The 9,932-nt window shown below is 37.5% G+C and overlaps 1 protein-coding gene across 1 annotated transcript in view; it reads right to left on the bottom strand.

Annotated features, from left to right (window-relative positions):
• The window catches only part of LOC136832330 (CD109 antigen-like), an 80,940-nt gene extending 78,226 nt beyond the window's left edge, over positions 1 to 2,714 (bottom strand). The window contains 1 exon segment of the mRNA XM_067093238.1: positions 2,574 to 2,714. The gene's annotated coding sequence lies outside the window, so the exon portion shown is untranslated.
• Between the last annotated feature and the right edge of the window lie 7,218 nt (positions 2,715 to 9,932).

The following is a 9,932-nucleotide window of genomic DNA, read 5'->3' as shown; positions in this document are numbered from 1 at the left end:
CTGTGTTATATCATAGCGATATCAATGTAAATTCGTGAGAAAAATATCGTGTTTATGCGTCAAAGTGTTTGGATAGATCAGAATATAATTTCTATGAGGTACCGTACGATAAAAATGCCGCTAACTTGATAGACATCATTCTTCAGATGAACGCGCACCCGTGAGGAATCTCAAGATTTTTTGTATTGTTGTAACGTCCTTATGATGCCTGAGAATTTAACATACTTTGCTTAAAAGAAAAAAAAAAAAACAAAGAAACACGTACATGCACAACAGGCCAAGAGAACTGCACAGACGTGTAAATATATCAAGAAACCTCGAACATGAATTCCGTCTAAAAGGTCAAAGGACGATGTGCAATAGCTATCGCTTACTACAGTTGCGATAGAAAGGGGGAGATATGCAAGCTACCGAGACTACGAACTTCACAAAAACCTGAGCGGCGAGAGAGAGAGAGAGAGAGAGAGAGAGAGAGAGAGAGAGAGAGAGAGAGAGAGAGAGAGAGAGAGGACGACTGCTTGATTACCAGACTATGAGACTGACTCGTAGGCCACTTTCATCCTCAGTGAACCTTTAAAAAAAAAAAAAAAATGGCATCATGAAGTAAGGCCGTGAACTCACACCGGTTTTTCTTTTGAAAGAAGACGGAATCCGGTACCTTAGGAAATCGAGCTTGTTCCGAATTCATGCAACTCTTATTGATGCTTGCAGTGGTGGTAGCTGCATTTACCGGTAGAACTAGTCCTTTCCAGTGACTCAAGCTTGCTTGGCTAAGGTCAGAGAACATTTTCAAGGTGAGATGACTAAAACTTTTATTTTTTTTTACAAAGCGAAATTGAAAACGTCTCGCCGATGCTACATATCTTAAAACAGGGCAACACACTTGATAAACGATGTTTGATTCTCAGTAAAGAAATGGAAGTCGAAATACTAAATAACAAACGTATAATCACATATAATTAAGATGCTTTGAACTTTACGTAAAATGTGTAACCTGGAATGTTTCCCTAATGTTAAAAATAAAAATTCTTAGCATTCAATTCTTTGCTAAGTCTGATAACAGTACACGCAAGTGGTATTAAACCTGATACTAGGCAATGGCACACTGTTTGCAGGAGCACACTAGGTAGGCTGCTGCTGCAAACAGCGTGTAGTTTTCTAGTGTCAGGTTTAATACTATTCAGTTTGTTAGGAGTTTTCTCTTGGCCACAATTAAAATGTGATGTAGTATACTAGTGCACTTGTGGAACTTCTGAGCTCCAAATATTTAAGCGAGGAGCAAATTCATTCCTGCACTCTGATGACGTCTCCCAAATTCAGGAGCATCGGTTTTATTTTCTATTTCTGCATATTTATTTCCTTATCCCATTTTCCTGTAACTGTCCCTCTCATCAGGCTGATTTCTTAGGAGCCCTCTTGGGTTTCAGTCTACTGACTCTGTCCATTAGGGTTTTCAGCTGCGGAGTTAAAGCAAGAAGGAAAGAAAGAATGAAGAAGTTCAATGAAGTTTTTTTTAATAATAACCTATGGACTGAAACGGCTGATTGCTGAAGCCACGTGGATACTGTACTAAAATAATAATAATAATAATAATAATAATAATAATAATAATAATAATAATAATAATAATAATAGTAATAAATTTAATTTCAGCTCAAGGCCATATACATGGAATATATAAAGTAGAGACAATAACATACACAATCCAGATACATGAGATAACATGATAAAAATGATAAATCGGCAATACCACACAGTTGCTCAAGAAGTATAAAAAATAGTATTCATGATAATGGTAATGACTAATAATATTGAGAATAGTAGAAAAACACACATAAAAAATGATAACAGTTAAAAAAATAGATTGCATATAATTAATTTCCAGCTAGGCAACTTAGGTGGTTACAGAAGGCTAAATACGAAAATTGAAAATAGCAAAACTCTACAATGATAATAATCACAGTAATAATAAAAAAGAAAATACCAATAATAATAATAAACGTAGTAAAAATTTGGAAATAAAATAATAATGACAGATTCTGCAGATGACACTTCATAATTACAAAAATACTAAATACAAAACGAATTCTTTGTCTACCGTCGGAGCAAAAGTTGCTAGAAGACATTGTCCATTTAGAGCACGCCCAACATAGCATGTGAACTGAAACTGTAATGAAATGAATCCGGTTCAAACAGGACTTACCCTGCGTCCGGTATATATGCAAATCATACTAGCCTAGGTACGAAATGTATTGGAAAGCGGACCGTGTACAACTATTAATTTTCGGAGATTAAGCGCTAAGATCCGTAGTATCTGTTGGTAATGACACACAGTCTACAGGCAATGACTGGGCAAGCAGAATGAAGAGACTTGGCAATAATGCCCAAAAGACAATATTCGTCTTCAGAGAAAAATCCACATATAATTTGTTCCTGTCTTTCAAAAACTAGATGAACATATTTTACAGTCCTTATGGTCAAGGAATAAAAAAAAAAGTGAAATTTTGTTCATATGATTCTCCCAAAAGACTACCTACACTATGCAAAACCTCACAAAGCCAAGAATGGTTTACCTGTAATAAATGCTATTTGCTCATACCGTTTAGTCTCTGGCTGGAATTTGGAGTTCACGCAGAATTCTTTGTAATTCTCAACTTTAAATACCACTTTTTAGTCACAATGCAAAATCCTTCAAAATTGTCCATTAGTTTCAGCTACCCTTTTTTTATAACCACGGAAAAGATTTAAGTTTCAATTTGTTTCTACCAGTTTTTAATTTCGGTGAAAAATTCTAAATAACTTTCAGTTTGTTTCTACCAATTTTAAATTTCGGTGGGAAATTCTTGAGAATTTTCAGGTTGTTTCTATCTATTTTAAATTTCGGTGAAAAATTCTTAATAACTTTCAATTTGTTTCTACCTATATTTAATTTCGGTGAAAATTCTTGAGAATTTTCAAGTTGTTTCAACCAGTCTATAATTGCAATGTATTTCATCTATCACTTTTAATATCCACCAAAGAATTCTTTACGATTTTTAACTTGACCCAACCACTTTTTAAGTTTTTTGTAAAAGAAAACTATTGAGATAGCTATTTGTCTGTCCGTCCTCACTTTTTCTGTCCACACTTTTTCTGTCTGCACTTTTTCTATCCGCCCTCAGATCTTAAAAACTACTGAGGATAGAGAGATGTAAATTATGTAAATTGGTATGTTGATCATCCACCCTCCAATCATCAAACATACCAAACTGCAGCCCTCTAGCTTCAGTAGTTTTTATTTTATTGAAGGTTAACGAAAGTTAGCCATAATCGTGCGTCTGGAACCGCAACAACACAGGTCACCACAGCAGGCTGATAGCTTCATGGGCCGTGGCTGAGAGTTTCATACAGCATTATACACTGTACAGAAAACTCGATTGTGCCGAAGAAACTTCGGCGCTTTTTTTTTACTTGTTTTTAAATTATCCATAAAATTTTCAGTTCGTCGCAACCACCTTTCATACCCATGAAAAAACCTTTAACAATTTTCAGCTTGTTTCCACTACTTTTGAATTTCTATTAAAAAAATCTCTACAATTCGCAATTTGCCCCCAAGCTGCAAGTTCGGATGAGCACTAGAAATGCAGCACTCCCCACACTAATGTCACTTCAGCAACGAATATTCAAGGTGGACCGAGTCAGCCTCGGCCGAGATAAATATAGCGCCAATACCCACAACACTGACCTTGTGAGCTTTGGTCCTTCTTAATTACGATGCTTCGTGTCATGGCTGACAAGAGTGTGTCTGCGTCTTAATATTCACTGTCATGCTACCACGTAGTATCCAGGAATCTCTTTAGTTCTGCAGTTGTTTTGTTGTAGGGAAAGAGTGAATTGATTGTGATAGATTTTTATATCTTTTTAGTACAGATGTTTTATGGTAAAATTCCAAGCACATAAACAAACATGTATATATACATATAATATATATTTATATATATATATATATATATATATATATATATATATATATATATGTATTATAAGGTGCTATAATATATATATAACCATTTTATAAGTGTTTATATGTCTCTGTGAAAATTTTGATGTTTTGCTTGCAGATTCGTCATTTTTTGTGAAGATGTGATTTTAAAATGTCTTTTTCTTACAGATAAATTGTATATCATGTAATCTTACAATGCTTTGATATGTTTTTTCCATTTGTTTAATATATGGAATTATATTATGAACGACGAATTCTTAGCATATTGTGGAGAAAGAGGGTAAGAACTTATGCTTCCTTATTTGCAAAGGTGTCCAGTAACTTGCGCTTAGGCAAAAAGACCCCTCTTATATTATCGTGATGAGCTGTCAGCCAATCAGCGAGTTGTCTATTATACATTTGTTCTGTATGCTTAACCCATATTTATTAGCTGTGTCTGTACTTATTCTTTTCGTAATCTGAGAAAGAGAGAATGAGGAACAGTAAGATAGTTGAAGTTGACATGCTGTCAGCCAACCAATTTTGGGTCTAAAAGCACTTCCTTCTGTTTGTTCAGCTGTGTGTGTGCCAGGAAATGTCTATCACAGATAAGAGGTCAGGCGCTCGAAACTCTAGCCGTGTATGTATTCATACACATGTATACTTGTATATATGTATGTATACTCTATGTATCATGTATTCTGGAAGAGCTTGTTGTGAGATTTAAAAGTGCAGTGCTGTTCCAAAGACAGTCAGTCAGCTAAAGGGGTCCCTGAGATAAGCATCTCTCTCTCTCTCTCTCTCAATAATCCCATTATATATATAAGGGATACATGAAGGTTTACTGTTTGTAAAAGCTCTGTTAAAACTCACCCCAGGAGTGTGTTAATTTTGTAGAAGGTGATCAGGAATATTGTTTTGTGCAAGCGTTGTGGAAGTGTGTAATGGTGTAATAATTACAAAAGGTAATGTGGTGATTGCTGAGTTTTGTTATGTTTAAGTCTTAGTGACCTGGCAGTGTTGTCTATGAGAAAGTCTTAGAAAGACGTGAGTTTAACTTTTTCTTTTTTAAAAAAGAAGTGATCTTGTGAAAGATTGATATAATCTTTAGGCACATTTTTGGTGGTTGGTATATTTCCATTTTTGCATATTGCATTCTTATATGTCTGTGCTATCATATTACTATAATTTTATAATTACTGTGTTTTGCTGGTGATTTCTTAACATTTTGTTAGTGCCTACCTGTTACTGAGATTTTGGAGAATGTTTATGTGGATTCCAGTCAGTAATATTTTGGTGAATGTTTGTGTTAGTTAATCAGGTATATACTTTGCACTTGAGTGATAGTTAGTAGTTTGAATATTACCTAACCAAATTGCTTTCTTAATAAATCAGAGTTTTGTGAATTAAACTAGGATTAAGAAATACTTAAATCTTGCACTGTTGTCAATTAATAGTAAATCTTTTGAGATTGTGAACTTTGCACATAGCTTTTGAACTTAGAAATAAACCTGTTTGTTTAAAGTTTTTTAAAACACAGCATTGCATTTTGTTCACCAGTAATTAGAGACATTAATGAATGTGTACAAGGTAAGTGATGTATCTGTTTGTTCACCTGAGACTTATCTAGGCAAAATAGAACCAGAGAGACAGCTACAGTGTTTGATGAAATGATACCCATTTTCCACTAGTCTGGATATAACTTAATAATTGTTGCCTCACCCATAACTTGATGAAGTTACATTGACTTTCTCAAGTGATAAGTAAGTTTATGGGATCACTGTACCTTTAGTGATTCAGTCAAAACTCTTTGTTATGAGGTTTCAAGTATCTGGTCGATGTGAGGTAACTTTTTGGTATTATTATTTGTGTAATAACCAGGTGCTTGATCACTTCGTAACAATATATATATATATATATATATATATATATATATATATATATATATATATATATATATATATATATATAGGGAGAGAGAGAGAGAGAGAGTAAGCAATTTCAAAGCCAATGGTGTAGGGTCATCCTCCACTGATTTAAAATTCAAAATGAAACTAAAAACTAAAGTTACACATAGTCTGCTCAACCCAAAGAGACGTTAATCAGAAACACCATTCTAGGACTTGAACAGGACAACCGACCGACTTGGACGCAACCCCGCTAAAACCTTACAACGCGACGCCATCTTCCCAGGACGCAGTGAGGTGCCGCTGCAAAACCAAAGTCTCGACCGAGCAAAACTGAACTGACCTGAACTGATAACCTTAGCATTAAGATAGAGAGAGTACGCGGGTACACTTTAGCAGCTAGATGAGAGAAGAGTGAAGTCAGTACCCCCTGGTGAAAGTACGACTTAGGAGGCTGAAGAATCATTGTGAGATTAATCATCTCATCTAAGTAGGAGGCTTGAAGACAGTCGAATGGCAGGTTCCTGGCAAAGGCATTTTAATATCTGCCGAATTTCAGTCTATATTTAGTTTACTTAAACTGGTGTTAGATTTAAGATCTGAATACGATTTCAATTTGCCTCGAGCACAGCGTGTACCTTACCATAAGTTTACCTAACCTGGAGTTCAGGTTTAAAACCTGAATAAGATTCATATTTGGCTGAAGCACAGCGCGAGACGAGGTACTCTTGAGAAACGCTACGAAACGAAAGCAAGATTTGCAGAAAGCACAAACAACACATCCAACCGTGCAAGCATTTATTACGAAGTGAAATAATACACATAACTGAAAAGAAAGGAACAACGCTGAACTCACACAAAACAAATAGGGAAACTATGCTTGTGAAGAGTTGAGGACCGTCAAAAAATGTATTTACAAGGACTGGGGGTGAAAATATGATGAAGATGCATCACCTGCATAGTTGCAAGGGTGTGAAAAGTGCCTGGTCGTCCATCAGAAGCTACGACGGGCATCTCTATACACAGGGGGAACTCTGGGGATGCACTGAAATCCCCCAAACACGATAGACCCTACTCAGGCCGGAAGGTGGAGGAAGTAATGCAACAAGTGACTATCGGGAGAGAAGGTCCTTACAGAATACGTTCTCACGTATAGACTGAATATGTATGGGACCTTCGAGTAAACACCAACCAAAAGGTTTAAGGGCAGTTCCCGAAAACGATTAGTGTGTAAAGACTGTCATTCATAAACCAAGGTGCAGATAATCTCGAAGGCAGGGTGAGAAAACTTACCACCCTCAAAACGGCGCCTAAATTGACATGCTGAGGGCGGCAGATTCTAACCGAATATAATAGATTAGGAGAACGATTATCGTTTAATGAGAGGGAAGTGAAGAAACCGGTTCTTGTTTATTTAAGCCTTTCATGTTTTTTTTTTTTTTTTACTTATTGATCTGCAAAAGGTATCAGACTGACGAAAGTATAATTCATTCACACTAAACTGTAAAGGACAACAGTTCACATACGCGCATGCGCGCTGGCGCTCAAAATACACAACAGTATAAATTACTGGCCGCGCAATCCGGGAGATAGCGTTATTCTTAATGAAAGCCAACTTGGATATCCCACATTCTTCTAATACTTTTTATCACGTTCAGACTAGTGACATTAGGACTTCAGAGAGAGAGAGAGAGAGAGAGAGAGAGAGAGAGAGAGAGAGAGAGAGAGAGAGAGAATGTCTTCCTTGGCATAAAATGTAGAAGCGTTTCTCGGTGACGATAAAGTAATCTCAAGACAGTACTTGCAGCCCTGTGCAACAATACAGGAGTGCATGAACACAATACTTTTCCCTTGAGAGGAAGATGGCCCCATAGAAATGACAACACAACGGTCACTGCCTCATTCATACTTTGACTGCTGAATCAGGTCTGTCGATTAAAAACATACCATTACCATGGTAGTAGGAAGAGGTCCCTCATAGGCACTGCTGCCCTATGAAGTGGCAATACATGAATATACCTTATCCCAAGGGAGAAGTACCTAGTGAAAAAAAAAATTAAGTATATCTTAGTTTAACCAGACCACTGAGCTGATTAACAGCTTTCCTAGGGCTGGCCCAAAGGATTAGATTTATTTTACGTGGCTAAGAACCAACTGGTTACCTAGCAACGGGACCTACAGCTTACTGTGGAATCCGAACCACATTATGATGAGAAATGAATTTCTATCACCAGAAATAAATTCGTCTATTTCTTCATTGGCCGGTCGGAGAGTCGAACGCTGGGCCAACAGCGTGCTAGCCGAGAGCTCTACCCACCCCTCCAATTAAGAACTAGTACCTAGTGGAGGTTTGTGAACCCCTTGAAGAAAGAAATGTTCCTTAAATGGAGGATGAGCCTATCTTCTCTGAGGTTACTGGGAAACACGTGTGTCAGGTCAGTCTGAGAACTGCTAACTCTGGCTGGGCATTGCTGCCATGGGAAATGACATAGGTTTGGGGTCGAAAAATAATACATCTCCAGATAGAGGAGTGCCTAGTAATGGTTTGTGGACCCACTGGTGTGAGGAAACGCCTCCTCAATGGCTGACAAGCCTCCACTCCTTTCAAATGTTAGGAAAAGAAAAATTAAAGCATTTAGGAAGTCTTTCTGGATGTTACTAGCCACAAGCCATTCTCTATCCTGTTTCCAACCCACTGGTACCTAATTCACTGGTTGTGTCTGTGCAAGCCTCACTGGATTTAAAAGAATTTTGAAAAGAACGTGTTGGACGTCTACCGGCAAACCTGGAAATCGTATCCGGAACATCTCACTGGTGTGGCGAGGGCCCTAACCTCTGGACTATGAGGACTTTACACACACACACACACACACACACACACATATATATATATATATGTGTGTGTGTGTGTGTAAGAAGTGCTGGTAAAATTCTTTACTTGAAAACCAAAGTAAAACTCCTCACTACAAAGACTAAACTTCCCCCTTTAACTAAGGCTGGTTAATGCATTCCAAAAGCAGTTAAATTAGTGTGCAGTTAATTGTCAAATACGTATATGGAAGAGCTTCAGGAGGTAATTAGGAGATGAGCCCTCGGGGTGACAAAAGTCTTTTCGGCAAGGAGAAATGACGGGACCGCCCTTCTCATATATTCAGAGACATTCGTCCAGTGAAAAGTGACATGAAGGCCATTTTGGCTCTCCATTATTTTTTTTTTTTTGGGGGAGCGGCTACGTTTCGGCAATGTTGGCCAATGACGTACATTTAGAAATGTACCTCGAGAGGAAAACTGGTCTCATGATGAACTAATTACGAGACGTGAAGATAACGCGTGTAACTCCACCTTTTCACGAACTGTTTAAACATGATAATTTACACTTCTCCCAAAATATCAAAATCCTACATACCTCCAGCAAGGTAAGAAAAAAAAAAGTTCATAAATGAAGAAGTAAACATCCACGATCAGTATCCATTTAAAGTTTCCATGAACTTTTCCTTGGTCCATCGCCAGCTCCTGCCCAAAATTTCACTGAAACCAACCCACGACTTCTTGAGACACCGCCCGGACAGACGGACAAACAAGCATTCATTGTAAACACAGAACATTCGCCCAGTAGGGAGGCAAAAAATAGACGACCTGACCTGAGATATGCTAATTCAAGCGAAGTAAACTTACGACAAACGAATTGAAAGAGGCATCAAAGCCTGTTCGAGTTTGTAATCTCCGTGTAAAAGAAAACAAGTAAAAAATGCGCTGAATTTTCTCCGGCGCAATTGAGTTTTCTGTACAGCATATAATCAAAGCCACCCTCTCGGTATAACGCTGTATGAGCCGCGGCCCACGAAACTTGAACCACGGCCAGGTGGTGGCATGTCCTATATCGTTACCAGATGCACGATTACGGCTAACTTTAACCTTAAATAAAATGAAAACTACTGAGGTAGAGGGCTGCAATTTGGTATGTTTGATGACTGGAGGGTGGATGATCAACATACCAATTTGCAGCCCTCTAGCCTCAGGTAGTTTTTAAGATCTGAGGGCGGACAAAAAAAAGTGTTTGTTCT

Source organism: Macrobrachium rosenbergii, chromosome 49 (genome assembly GCF_040412425.1).
Source record: "Macrobrachium rosenbergii isolate ZJJX-2024 chromosome 49, ASM4041242v1, whole genome shotgun sequence".
NCBI classification, from domain to species: domain Eukaryota; kingdom Metazoa; phylum Arthropoda; class Malacostraca; order Decapoda; family Palaemonidae; genus Macrobrachium; species Macrobrachium rosenbergii.
This window is presented reverse-complemented; position numbering and strand designations above follow the sequence as displayed.